General features: G+C 35.0%; 1 protein-coding gene across 3 annotated transcripts in view; it reads left to right on the plus strand.

Moving 5' to 3' along the window:
* Positions 1–13,587, plus strand: part of GRIK2 (glutamate ionotropic receptor kainate type subunit 2) — a 1,201,378-nt gene that overhangs the window by 235,413 nt on the left and 952,378 nt on the right. Inside the window, exons 4-5 of one of the 3 annotated variants that reach the window (XM_063666452.1) lie at positions 9,479–9,569; positions 10,517–10,668. The gene's annotated coding sequence lies outside the window, so the exon portion shown is untranslated. The remainder of the gene's footprint in view (positions 1–9,478; positions 9,570–10,516; positions 10,669–13,587) is intronic. The other 2 variants (XM_063666453.1, XM_063666454.1) reach the window with 2 other exon arrangements.

A 13,587-nucleotide genomic window follows, 5' to 3' on the forward strand; every position in this document is an offset into this window, starting at 1 on the left:
GTTGAAGTTTTATTTTGAGCCAGGGTAAAGCCTGCCTGAGGAAAATTTTCTTGTTTATATTAATATAGTTGAATGTGTTTATTTCAATAACAGATTAAATATTGTATCTTGTATTGGAGGGCTATTTTTGGTGGCATTTAGATTAAGGGAGGCATATATGTGTGGGGGCATCACGTTATTTTATATAGGATTATTTTGGTGCCACAATTCAAAAAAATATTTATCGAACACCTATGTTTATGCACATGACATGATACAGTGCAGGCATATGATGATAAAGCAACATTGTCATTGCCCTACAGTAATGCACGAAATGAAGTTATCATAAATTTCTGTTTAATGGGGAATTTATTGATTACATATTCATGTTATTATCAAAATGGAGAGGTGGGACTTCTACCTAACCTGAGGATCTACAGGGTCTTCTTGGAAATCTGAGCCAAGTCTCAAAGGCTTGTAAGGGGAGCTTTCTTCAACAAGGATGATTATTATGGTTCCATGCCATTTTATCATATCAAGTCTGTGTAAATTAGGGGTGGTATTTTATTTGCTTTACTTACCCATTCTTTGTTCTTATTTCAATAAAATACCCAGGAAAAATTGAATTAGCTTTTTCCCTGCAGAAGCACAGAATGCTGGTGACTCCTAGTGATGTTCAGTTCTCAGAACTAGTGTAAATATACCTATCTTTCAGAGCATAACACAGGGATAGAGAGGGGAGTTCTTTATTTTCTAAAACGGAACTTGAAAAATAGTTATCAAAGAGAGAAACCAGAAGAATATGGGTGTGGGAAGGACACTGGGCAAGACATTTCTGCCCAATACCATTCCTGTTGTTTTTTTCCAAGTTCAATCATTATAAGGCTTTCTGTATTTCTTAATCTCAACTTCCTCATAGTGCATTATTTTCCGTACTATTCTTATCTCACCTGAGGGACTTTAAACCTTAAATCCATCTAAGTCTGAAAGTTGCTGAGACATGCTTATTAAATGGCCTAATTCTAGCAAGAAAAATAAATCTAGGTAATCTTGTATTTGCTCCCCTTTTCTACTGCCATTATGTTTATGTATGACAGTCTACTGCCAATAATCTACATTAAAATCCATTCCTCTCACCAACCTTTTAAAATTTCTTTTTTATTAATTTATTTCTAATTGACAAATCACTTTATATATATTATATGGAATATGATGTAGTGTATACATTGATCTATGTATACATTGTAGAGTCAGTCAAACTAGTTAACATTCCCATCACCTCATCAGCTTTTTGTTTGTGATGAGGACATTAAAAATCTATTCTTTTAGCAATTTTGAAATATACAATATAATTAACTGTGGTTCCTAGGCAGTGCAATAAATTACTAAAACTTATTGCTCCAGTCTAACTGAAACTTTGTACCCTTTGATCCATATTTCTCTCCCTTTCTACAACATTGTGGTTAGGATTAAAGGAAACCAACAATAGATGGTAAAAGACTCTAGGGTGACAACAATAGTAAGCCTCTGCCACCCCTAAGCCTTAAAGTACGGGAGAAGGCAGTTACTGTAACCTGGCCACCAAACAGGACTTGTAATCTTAAGTTTAGGAATGCAACCATTGCCAAATTGTGGCCTAGAGTGAAGGAGCCATGTGAATAAGTATCCTTATTCTTTCTTTTCTGATCAACTTATTTCCTGCTATTGCTTGAGATTTACAGAGATCCAGAAAGTCTTATAATTGTAGTCTATGTAGGTAAGCTTCCTGAGATACAGAACAGAGTGGAGAAGTCAGGAGAGTAGATCTGGAGGAAATGTGAAATATTTTTCATACTCACTTGATCTTCAAAACAATCTTCAATAAGTACTATATTCATACTATTTTTAGATGAGGAAACTGAGGCACAGAGGGGTTAAGTCACTTTTGCAGGGTCACATAGAAAAGTGCTAAAGCTAATTGCATGTTTGCTTCATTAATTTTTAAACTTTCTTCTTTACTAATACAAATGTTTATGATTATAAATAATGTTTCCAATGCATTCTACCCAATTTAATATGTAGTATGTTCACTATCTTTCAGTTGAAAATATTTTCTTATTTTCCTTGTGGTTTCTTTTTTTATCTCCTTGATTATTTAGATATTTCTTAATATCCAAATATATGGAGATTTTAATGGTTATATTTTCATTATTGATTTCTTCTGAAGTTATTAAGATCAGAAAATGTGATGGTTATACTAGCCCTTTAAAATTTGTTGAGATTCGCTCTACGTTTATCTGATGAATTGTGTAATGTTCTCTGTGAGTTTGAAAACAATGTGTATTCTGCAATTGTTGGATCCAGTTATTTATATATTTTTATGTATGTAAAGTTTGTTAAGTGCACCCATTAAATATATAACTTACTGATGTAACAATAATTTTTGTTTGCTTAGGTTGACTTCTTCTTGTAATTCTCAATTGTTGCTATTTATACTTAAAAGGCTACTATATAAATAAAGGCTTAGGATTTTTATATATTTCTGAATCTTTTATTAATATGTAGTAATATTTTTATCTGTAATAATCCATTTTTTCCCTTCAAGTCTATTTTGTCTGATACCATAAGCATGACACCAGTTTCTTTTGATTGATAAATCTTTTTCCATCATTTTACTTTTAATATTTCTGAATCCTATGTCTTAGATGTATCTTTTATAAATTGCTTTTTCAAAAGAAATCTGACAGAATCCAATAAATTAATCAGAATCTTTATTTTTAAAATTTTTTTTGCATTTACATTTACTGGAATTACTGATATATTTGAAATTATTTCTACAGTCATAGTTTGTGTTTTTGACTACCTTGCTTCTGTGCTTCATTGTTCTCTGTTCTTGCCTTCTTTTGGTTATTTTTCTTATTTAAATTTTTCTTCTGTCAGTTTGAAAATATACGTTTTTAAATGTATTTTTAATGGTTATTCTATCAAATTTAACATGAATATTTTTTGAAGTCTAAATTTAATCAATATTTTCCATCTCTTTCAAAACAATATAATTTACTGTCTATAAATCCAATTATTTCTCTTCTAAATATGTTTTATTGTCATGCCTTGTAGTTCTATCTTTTCTATCCCAGAACATGGTTATTGTTTAATGCAGTCAATATATATTTAGATTTATTTAAGTATTAACCAATGACTTTCTTAGTTATAGCTTAGAAATGTTTTACATTCTCAGCTTGAGGTTTTCAGATTAAACAAGTAGCATGAGTTCAAATAAAAACCATATGAAGCCTGGATTTTATTTACAAATTCTCGAAGGAGTTCTCCTTCACAAAGAGCCAAGGGGATTCTCTTTATGGTCATTTTTTGAGAGGTGGGTGGTTGAATGAATTATTTTAAACTCATTCTCACCTTTTCACTGAGATTGTAGTGTTTGAGATCCAGTCCAGTTTATGAGGGAAGGACATTTCATATTCTTTTCCTTTTACTTCTCAGATTTTCCATAAGAATCACTCTCCTTTTGCCTGAGGCATATAATTTAGAGGTCATTTGAGTGATGGTCTGCTGGTGAGCAAACCGTCAGGTTTTCATTGCATAAAAATATATTGTATTATCTTTTTCTTAAAAGATATTTTTACTTGGTATAGAATTTAGATAAACAATTTTTTTTTCAACACATTGAAAATATTCCACTTGCATCTGGCTTGCATTGGTACCACTGAAAAGTCTGCTGTCAGTATACTTGTTTCTTTAAAGGTAAACCTATCATTTTCTTCTGTTTTAAGATGTTCTTTGTTTTATTAGTTGTAATTTTGTAGTGATTTGATTAGGGAATTTTTTAATTCATCTTGCTGAATAGTTTTCAAAACATATACAATTTAACTGATTAAAATTTTTAGACCTTATTCTCTCTTCTATATGTCTTAACATTTCATTTATGTTTTTTACATCTTTTTTTGTGCTGCAGTTTTCAGATCTAACTTACTGTTAAATAAAACTTTATTAAATTCACTATTTGAGTTTCAACTTTAATTGTTATATTTTTATTTCCAAAAATTGCTTGGTTACTTTTCAAATATGGCTGGCCATTTTTAGTTTCTTGATCTTTATACTGTTGATCCTTCCTATTTTAAAAAACATAAACATTTATTTTATAGTTTGATATTTGAATATTTTAAACTGTTTGCCCATCTGATTCTGTTTTCTTTTTTTTCTACTAAGTGACATATTTCTGTGTTTTGTAATTTTGACTGAGTAAATATTTCTTGGAGCATGAGACCTAGAATAAAGTAAAGTTTACACAAAGAAGACTTGCATTTTCTTCTACTAGTTCTAGTCTAGAAATGTTTTACATTCTCAGCTTGAGGTTTTCAGATTAAATAAGTAGCATAAGCAGCATGAGTTAATGTAAAACCCATGTGAAGCCTGGATTTTGTTTATAAATTCTCAAGGGAGTTCTCCTTCAACAGGAACCAAGGTGTTTTTCTTTGTAGTCTTTTTTTTTGAGAGGTGGGTGGTCGGATGAATTATTTCATGCTCGCTCTCACCTTTCCACTGAGATTGTAGTTCTTTGAGGTCCAGTTTTATGAGGGAAGGGCTTTTCATATTCTGTAAGTTAGGACACCTTGGACTTCCCCCACCCCCATATAACCCCTGACAGGTTCCAAAGTCATAAAAACGGAAGTAAAAATGTATCAGAATTTGGCAAATGCTCACAAGGTGAAAGCCAATTTCAATGCTTCCCATGTCTTTTTGGTTTTTTGCCTTAACTCAGTATTTCTTATTTTCTTGCCAACTCATACATAAATTTAAGCTTTTTAAAAGACATTTGATTCAACATTTACTCTTCTGTTTTTCTAGGAGTTTCACTCAAGGGACTTAGGTTACATATTCTGGGACATGAGTTGGCAATATTACTGATTAATGGGGAATCTTGATACAAGTATTTCAAAGTGTTGGTAGATGATTCAGTAGCAGTGTAAGGAGGGAATGGACAGCAAGGCTATTTGGTGGTAGGGAAATGAGGTGGCTGCTATTCTATATCTATACCCATCCCTGTTCCCTTCCTTCTTTCCTCTATTCACAGAGTCCAAATCTCAATACTCTACCAAGATGGGAGCCACAGTATCTACAATTTTAGTCTTTATTTATTATAGATTTAAATACTATAGGCATCACAGAGTTCAAGGAAACCAAATTCTATTCTGTTAAAGTTTCAGAGCCAAGTAATAAATATTCTTTTTATGATTTATCAATTTCACTGATTACCAAAATACTGCAATATTTTCCCCCAACATTCCATTATTTATTTTATTATATTCTTATAATACCTTGTGACCTCACTGTCAATCTTGGGTCTCTTGGGACTAAACTGGCCTTTTCAGAAGCAGTTCAACCTCTGACAAGCGATGCCATTTCCAGATATGTAGATTCAGCATAGCTGAATGGAACAGGCAGCCCAGCAGGAGCAGCAGCAAACCGTAAAATCCACAATTTTAAAGTGTCAGGATAAGTATTTCATGGACTCATCCTGTTACTATAAAATCAGATCAACTGGGAACATATATTCCATCCAAATTTTGACAGGTGCAGCTACTGCCATGGCTCTGCTATTCTTTCTCTAATCTGCCCATCTGCTCTCAGGATTCCTCTGATTCTCTTTGAAATATTTAATCTTCTGCTTTCCTTATCCTCAAATACTCCACTTTGTCCTTTAAGACAAGGTCCACACAAACAAGTCAAAGCAGAGAGGAACAGAGCTATTATCTGTAATTAGAGTAGTAAAGGCAACCAGTCTAAATAATTTCATCTTCCAAATTGGTTTTCTTGGCTATATTAGTCTAATTGTTTAATATTCTCTGCATTTTTAAAGGATTTTTCTGTCTGTACATAAGCAAGTAAGATAGCTAGTTGTTAGTAATGGATAAAATGTTGAAATGGATTCATTCATACAAAAGATTTTCATGAGCATCTTGTAAATGTTAAACACTATTTTTTTCATGGCAGTTCACAAAACATTTCTTGTTTTCAAGAGCTTATAAAATGTAATATTTTTAGTGATATCTTTATTAGTATTAAATTTTGGCATGAATAATTTTGTTTACTTTTTAATAAGGATCAGAAGAAAAAGTTGTCACATTTCTGGTTATCTTGTGTGCCTTATAGACTAGACTAGAAATAGCTCACAAGCTGTATAAAAATAGGAAGTGGGCTGGATTTGGCCCATGGGCCAGAATTTGCTAATCTTTGCCTTAGAACAATCAAATAAAAATGATTTATTATTTTCATTTTTCGGAAAGAACTAGGAGAACTTAGATCAAAGTAGCAGAGCTTTGAATATATTTCTAGAATTCTTTCTCATATTTCTCAAAATCCTATGTGACTCTCCCTTTCTCTGTTGTGCAAGTTTCTAGGAGAGGCTGGCATAAAAGTTACAGTGTTGAATGAAAAACTGGGAGAGTTTGGGACTCATGAGCCTGGTACCCCCTACCTCCTCCCTGAAAGCATATATGGTTAGCCTGATTCCATTCCTGATTCTGAGAAAAATAATAAAATGGATCAGGTGTGTCTCCCACCCTTTCTCTTCTTAGTCATAGTCCCTTAGGGTCGTAGATTCTTCACACTCTTCCTAATATCCTGGGAAACCCATACTCAAGGAGGAATCCGATATAGTTATACTACATTGTTAATGAATGATGAGGCTAGAGATATTATCCTTAACAAGGATTTGCATTTTGACTGGGAGCAATGCCCTGTGCCAAAATATTTAATATCTTGTTGCTATTTCAGTCATCTATGCATAATACAGATGAGGATAATATTTTTGAGGTTCTGATAAACAGATGTCCATTTTCCTGTCTGTCCATGAAGGTGACTTTAAGTCAATGTTTCTGAATGTTAAAGTATTACTCAGTTTACTGTTAGTCTTACCCATGTTATGAGTGTCTTTTATTTTTTAATCACTAAAAGAGGAAGATAGGGACTAAATATTTTTATATGTAAATGTTTAAATGAAATAATATTTTATATTTTAGTATGCATCATATTTGCTAGGTAGTTTTATACCACAGTGTAGTAAATTTGTATTTGTGAAGTATTCATAAGGTTTATAGAAGTGCAACCAAAAAGACAGCGATATCAATGATTCACACAATATAGGGAAATATGGCTTAGACATTTTGTAACCTTTTCTTTCAGTGTCAAGAGCAGATAATACGTGAAAATATGTTGGCAGAGAATGGTATGTATACACACAGGCGCTTGTGTGTGTAAAAAAAAAAAAGTGTATCAGTTATTTATTTTTGGTAACAGGCTATCCTAAGACCTAATGACTAAGGTAACAGCCATTTATATGCTGATGATTCTGTGATTTGAGCTGTGTTCAGCTGGTGGTTCTTCTGTTGATATTGCCTGTAGTCACTCCTGTGTCTATCGTCCTCTTATGGTTCAACTGGAGCTGGATAGTACACAATAACATTACTTACGTGTCTGAGAGTTATCTGTAGATATTAGCCAATGTGCCTGGGTTCTCCATGTAGTTTCTCCAGCAGGATACTACCAAGGTTATGGTAGTATTCCAAAAGAACATCCCCCTCAATGTGTTAGCATCTTTCAGGCCTCTACTTTTGTCATATTTGCTTACATCCTACTGCCAAAGCAAGGCATGCTCCACACTTAAAGTCACTGTGAGAGAGAACTACACAAAGATATGGATACAAGAAGATGTGACACACTAGGAGTGTTATTATGGCCAGAAGATCCCTATCTAAAATAGTCTGTTTAAAGTTGATTTCTTTTTTTACTATCACAGAACAAATACATTCATAATCTATATTACATAACTCTATATAGCTGATTTCAAATACTACTATGTTTAATATTTTGTGTTAGGACAATTTAAATAGTTTCAATCGTTTTTATAAGATGTTGTGACCTTGCATGGGGGTGAGGGAACATGCAGTGAAGCTACATTTCAGTTCAGAGGCAATACCACCAATGCTTTATAGTACTTAAGATAATTTTGGTTAAAAACACAGACTTTAATTGCCAACTCTCCCATTTGCTATCTTGGGCAAATTCTAAACCTATGTAAGTCTCAATTTCCTCAACTAAAGTAGTTGATAATAAGAGTGTGGAGGACATTATAGATTGCATGAAAGTGTTTCTCCCAGTGACTGCCTCATGTCAAACCATGAAAAATATGATCTACTACTATTAAATAGAAGTACAGAAAATTTTCTCTGTGTACTCTTCCTAGATATTTCAATGACTCTTTATCTAAATATTAGCTAGCTCAGCCTTTTCCTTATTAATTTAAAACTCATTGAAATTTTGTGATATATTATATGGAATTACCACTACCACAAAAGGGAACAAACAGTATTCCCAGTTGGCCTCATCTTCAACTGGATCTTCTGGCTTGAATACACGTCACTTTTCTTCTGAAATGAATACATTCACTCCCTCCTGAAATAAGTTTATATTAATTGGGAATCAAAAATATTTCATAGTTATTTGTGCATTTCTATTTCTATCTATCCTACCTTTTGTAAAGCCTAAGGTGGCAGATTTCATAAAAACAACTGAGTATTTGAGATCAGAGAGCTCTGCATGGAAATTTCACCTCTGTCACTTATAACTGCATGACTCACAGTTTCAATTTTTCATCTGTAAAATGGATGATTCTGAGAATTCAAAGAAATAATGTTTGTAAATTGTCCAGTACATATAGCCAGGTTGAATAAACAGGAGCCCTTGTAATAAATGTAAAGGTGCTTTTGCAGGATTATATGGATTCATTGTCTAATCACAGTCTAAAAAACAAGCATTATGACATCTTGGTGTATAAGAATATTTCTGCTGCCAAAGCTATCACTGTAAATTTTAATCAAACATTCCAGATAACTGTGATTACTTTGCATTTCTGTGTCAATATTGCCTTAGGACATATCCAAGAACAAATAGCCTACTGTCTGATGGAAATATGGAAACAGACTTTGGAACACTAGCTTGCAGCTAGCTCACCATGACTGTTTCTGAAACACTGCAAAGCTACTTCAAAAACCATAAAAGACAGAAGGAAACATCAGGGAATATTTATGGAAAATAATCAAGAGAAGATATATTAATTAGCTTTAGAAACTTCCTATAATAATTTTCAACTTTTATGCCTTTCCAAATGAATATATTATTTTTAGAATTTCAAGAAAAACTATATATCGTAAGACAAATATCTGAGCACAAATTGAACAAAACCTCATCTTTTCCCCCACCCCAAATACATGGTCTGATTATGTTTAGCCTATTTGAAAGTGACATTAACTCTTTAAAGCCTTCAGGTTACTATTTAGTAAACAGTATCTTCATTCCAATTAATGGTATCTTAGTAGACCAATAGCATTCAAGATCTTTCAAGAAATATCAGGATTTTGGAGGGTCATGATGTGTCAGGGGTTGCAAGACAAAATATCTACCTAACCAACTCATTTCGAGTTTCTTGTCTCCCTTTATTTCCAAGGTAGCTGATATAGGAATGCAGCCTGAAGAAATCAGCACCTCCTAGATACAGAATGAACAGAAGGGCTCAGAAGAAATATGAGGACAAATAGGTAAGCTAAGGACTGGCATAAGAGACCAGATCCCTGGAGTCTTATATTCTACCACACGAAGATAGACGATCAACACTAATTCTACCACAAGAAGATAGACGATCAACACTAAACTTACTAATTAAATTATTACATAGCATGTTAGAAGACTGCATGCAACAGTAAACTAAAAAGGAAATGCAGGCAAGGGGGATCTAGAATGCTGGGTGGCAAGAAGGGGGAAGGTTGCAAAATTAAATAGATTGATCAAGGTAGGCTTTATTGAGAAGGCAAGCAAAGACTTAAAGGAGGTGAGGAAACCAACTAAATAGGTATCTAGGGACAGAGAGCTCCAGAGAGAAGGAGCAGTAAGTTCAAAGTCCCTAAGGAGAGCTGTGCTTAGCGAGTTCAGGTATCAGCAGGGAGGCCAGTGTGGCTGGAGCAGAGTGACTGAGGAGTTGGTGGTAAAAGAAAGGGTCAGATGGCCAGCAGGGAGCTGTGCCATGTAGAGTTTATGGCCCATTCTAAAGGTTTGGCTTTTACTGTGTGAGGTTTTACTCTGTTGCAAGGTTTTGAAGAAAGTCACAGTGCAGAACTTAGGTTTCTAAAAGATCAATCTGTCTGCTGAATTGGGAAAAAATTATGGTGACAAGGCAAGGGAGATGAGGGTAGAAGTCCATAAACCAATTAGGAAGCATCTGCAGTAATCCTGGCAAGAGATGGTGGTGATTCAGTCCAGGATACAGTTAGATGGTCAGAACTATTGTACCCTGAATACATTTTGAATGTAGAGCCATCAGGAATTTTTAATGGAAACCATCAAGGACTTTTTGGCATGTCAGCCTCATTTTAGTGTTGTCCATCACTGACTCCAAGTTTCTAATAATCAGCTGAGAAAACAATTATAATCCTTCTCAGCTGCTCAAGGCAGTACACTGAAAAATTCTTTGATGTATTTGACCTTACAGGTATGCTAGACTGAGGCAGAAGAGGCTTGAATATTGACTTCATCTTTTAAGATAACTCCCCAGGTAAAACATGATTCCAAGCAATGGAGGAAGAACTTCATCAGACAATGAAGTAGTGGATATGTCAGCTGACAAGGGAGGGACACATAGGTGTGAGTAAGAGGTTGCAGTTTAAAGTATTTTGTGTCTTCTGAAGCCTTTTATTTATACCTGTTCTAATTTATAGGGTCTTACTTTTTCTTCATCAATACCGTAACTTCTATATAAAAGGAAGTGGTGAAGCTATAACTTCTGTGGACATAATTCAACAAATTACTGCTGGATGCAGTGGCTCACGCATTTTGGGAGGCCAAGACAGGAGGATCACTTGAGTCTAGGAGTTTGAGACGAGCCCAGGCAACATGGCAAGACTCCATCTCTAAAAAAAAAAAAAAAAATTAGCTGGACATGGTGGCATGCACCTGTAGTCTCAGCTACTTAGAAGGCTGGGGTGAGAGGATCACTTGAGCCTGGGTGGTTGAGTCTGCAGCGAGCCATGATCATGCCACTGCACTCCAACCTGGACAACATGGTGAGACCCTGTCTTAAAAAACAAAAGATGAAAAACCCACACAAATTACTTTCCCACCCCCAAAGTTTGGGCTTTTTGCCACCTCTGCCCTGAAGTTTAACGTGAAGCAATTCTTTAGTACCTTCAGAGAAAGCCTCTGGGTATCAGTGTGTTCTTTTAGCTCAACATTTGAGGATATGAGCTTATCATGTCCTCTCTTATCTAATTAATGCCACTGAAAGAAGCACCACCCCAGGTCTTCATGTTTTCATACTTTCTTTGTTGCAGTGTGGCCTTCTACATCTTGCCTTCAGTGCTGTGGCCCCTCCTTAGGACCAATTTTTGTTTTTCAGGTTTTCTAGTCACAAGCAATTAAACTAAACCAAATTTAAGCTGAAAATGAGTTGATTGGAAGAGAAATTATAGAAGCAATAGAAATGCTGAAGAATTAATCTTAGAAATGGCAAGAGGTAAGGCCACTTGCAGTGGTAAACAGCCTAGATCATGCCTTAGAACAGCCTGAGTACTGCTTGAGGCTTCCCAGTCTCTGTTTGCTTATTGGAGGTGACATGGTTTTGGTCTAGGCCTCCACCATAGATTCCAGCCACTGAATGTTTGCATTACTCCTGCAGGACTGGCAGTCCCTAGTAGAAACATCCAATTGACAGATCTTAGGTCATGTATCTTTGATTTGGCTCTCTGAGGGCAAGGAGGGAGTTCCTGGGCCCTTCAGCCTATGCAATCAGAGCCCTCATAACATATGATGAGGGATTTTCTCCAACCAGAAAACTTTGGGGTACAGAATAGGAAAACATGATAATAAAATAATGCAACTAGAAACATTTAAAAGGAAAAACATTTGTATAGAAATGCATAATGGTTTGCACCTGTCTTGCATTCGGCCTAATGGACTCACTCCATGTTCTATCTTCAGATACTTTTCTACTTAAAATGTTATTACTGTTGACTTAGAAATTGTTATGCACTGAATGTTTATGTCTCCCCAAATTTATATGAACTGAATGTTTATGTCTCCCCAAAATTCATATGTTGGGATTTCATATGAAATCCCAATCCCCATTTTGATGGTATTAGGAGGTAGAGAGGTAATTTGGTCATGGATCTGGAGTCCTCTTGAATAGGTTTAGTGCCCTTACAAAAGAGACCCCAGAGAGCTCTCTAGTCCTCTTCCTACCATGTGAGGATACAACAAGATGATGGCAGTCCTGCAGCCTGGAAGAGAGCCTTCACCAGAAACCGACCATGCTGGCACCCTGACATGAGACATCTGGCCTTTAGATCTTAGGGAAATAAATTTCTGTTGTTTATAAGCCACCGAGTCTATGGTACTTTGTTATAGCAGCTGAACTAAGATAGAAATTTTGTAAAAATTAATTTTTATAAATCACAATAATCTTTTCCCCCTTTCTTGCTCAATTTTCATTACTTCCAGGGCATAAACATCTATATTTTTCTTTTCCTCTCCTTTTTGGCTTCTTATTGACTTTCTATCATGTTTCTAAATACTTATTTTATCTAAAACATCATGTAGATACAGTTTTCCTTTCTTTTTCTATCACAAAAAAATGCACTGGTGAGAACGTAAGTGAAGTCATGTATGATTTATTTATTTATTTATTTATTTATTTTTGAGACAGAGTCTCGCCCTGTCACCCAGGCTGGAGAGCAATGGCACAATCTCGGCTCACTGCAACCTCTGCCTCTGGCGTTCAAACGATTCTTCTGCCTCAGCCTCCTGAGTAGCTGGCATTACAGGTGCCCACCACCATGTCCAGCTAATTTTTTTTTGTATTTTTAGTAGAGATGGGATTTCACCATGTTGGCCAGGCTGGTCTCAAACTCCTGACCTCATGATCTGCCCGCCTCAGCCTCCCAAAGTGCTGGGATTACAGGTGTGAGCCACCACGCCTGGCCATACGTTTTATTTTGAATCCTACCTCTTCACCAACCCCTCTACCCAACCCCGTTAGCTTTACCACCATCACTTTTAACACTTTACCCCTCCCAGGTGTCCAGGGGGTTCCATGTATGTTGGAGATAGCAGTGAACCTCAGAAAGGCTATGCAGTACAATGGCTCCGAATGTGTTATCTGCAGTCAAACTACTGTTATCAATTGTAGAATGTAATAAAAATACCTTCTTCATCTTAATGTTAAGAAGCTTACATGAGTTATTGCTTGTTATGTATTTAGAACAGTGTCTGTAACATAGTAAACACAGTATAGGTGTAAAGCTCTTATTATTATTATTAATTAGTGTTATCAAGGAACACTAAATTAATTAGTGTTCCTTGCCCCATTATTCTAGGGCCTCTTGTATAATTTCTAAAGTATTAAGATGATGAAATTATCATAATATGTTCATGGATTTAAATGGTTTAAGATCTTATTCCAATTCAGGCAATGTATCTCTATTTCAACATGAGAGCTATAAAGCCATTTAACCAAAAGAGATGTGCATATATTTTGCTACTCTGGTGAAGATATTTTTTAAGAAAATG

Source organism: Pongo pygmaeus, chromosome 5 (assembly GCF_028885625.2).
Source record: "Pongo pygmaeus isolate AG05252 chromosome 5, NHGRI_mPonPyg2-v2.0_pri, whole genome shotgun sequence".
In the NCBI taxonomy this organism is placed as follows: Eukaryota; Metazoa; Chordata; class Mammalia; order Primates; family Hominidae; genus Pongo; species Pongo pygmaeus.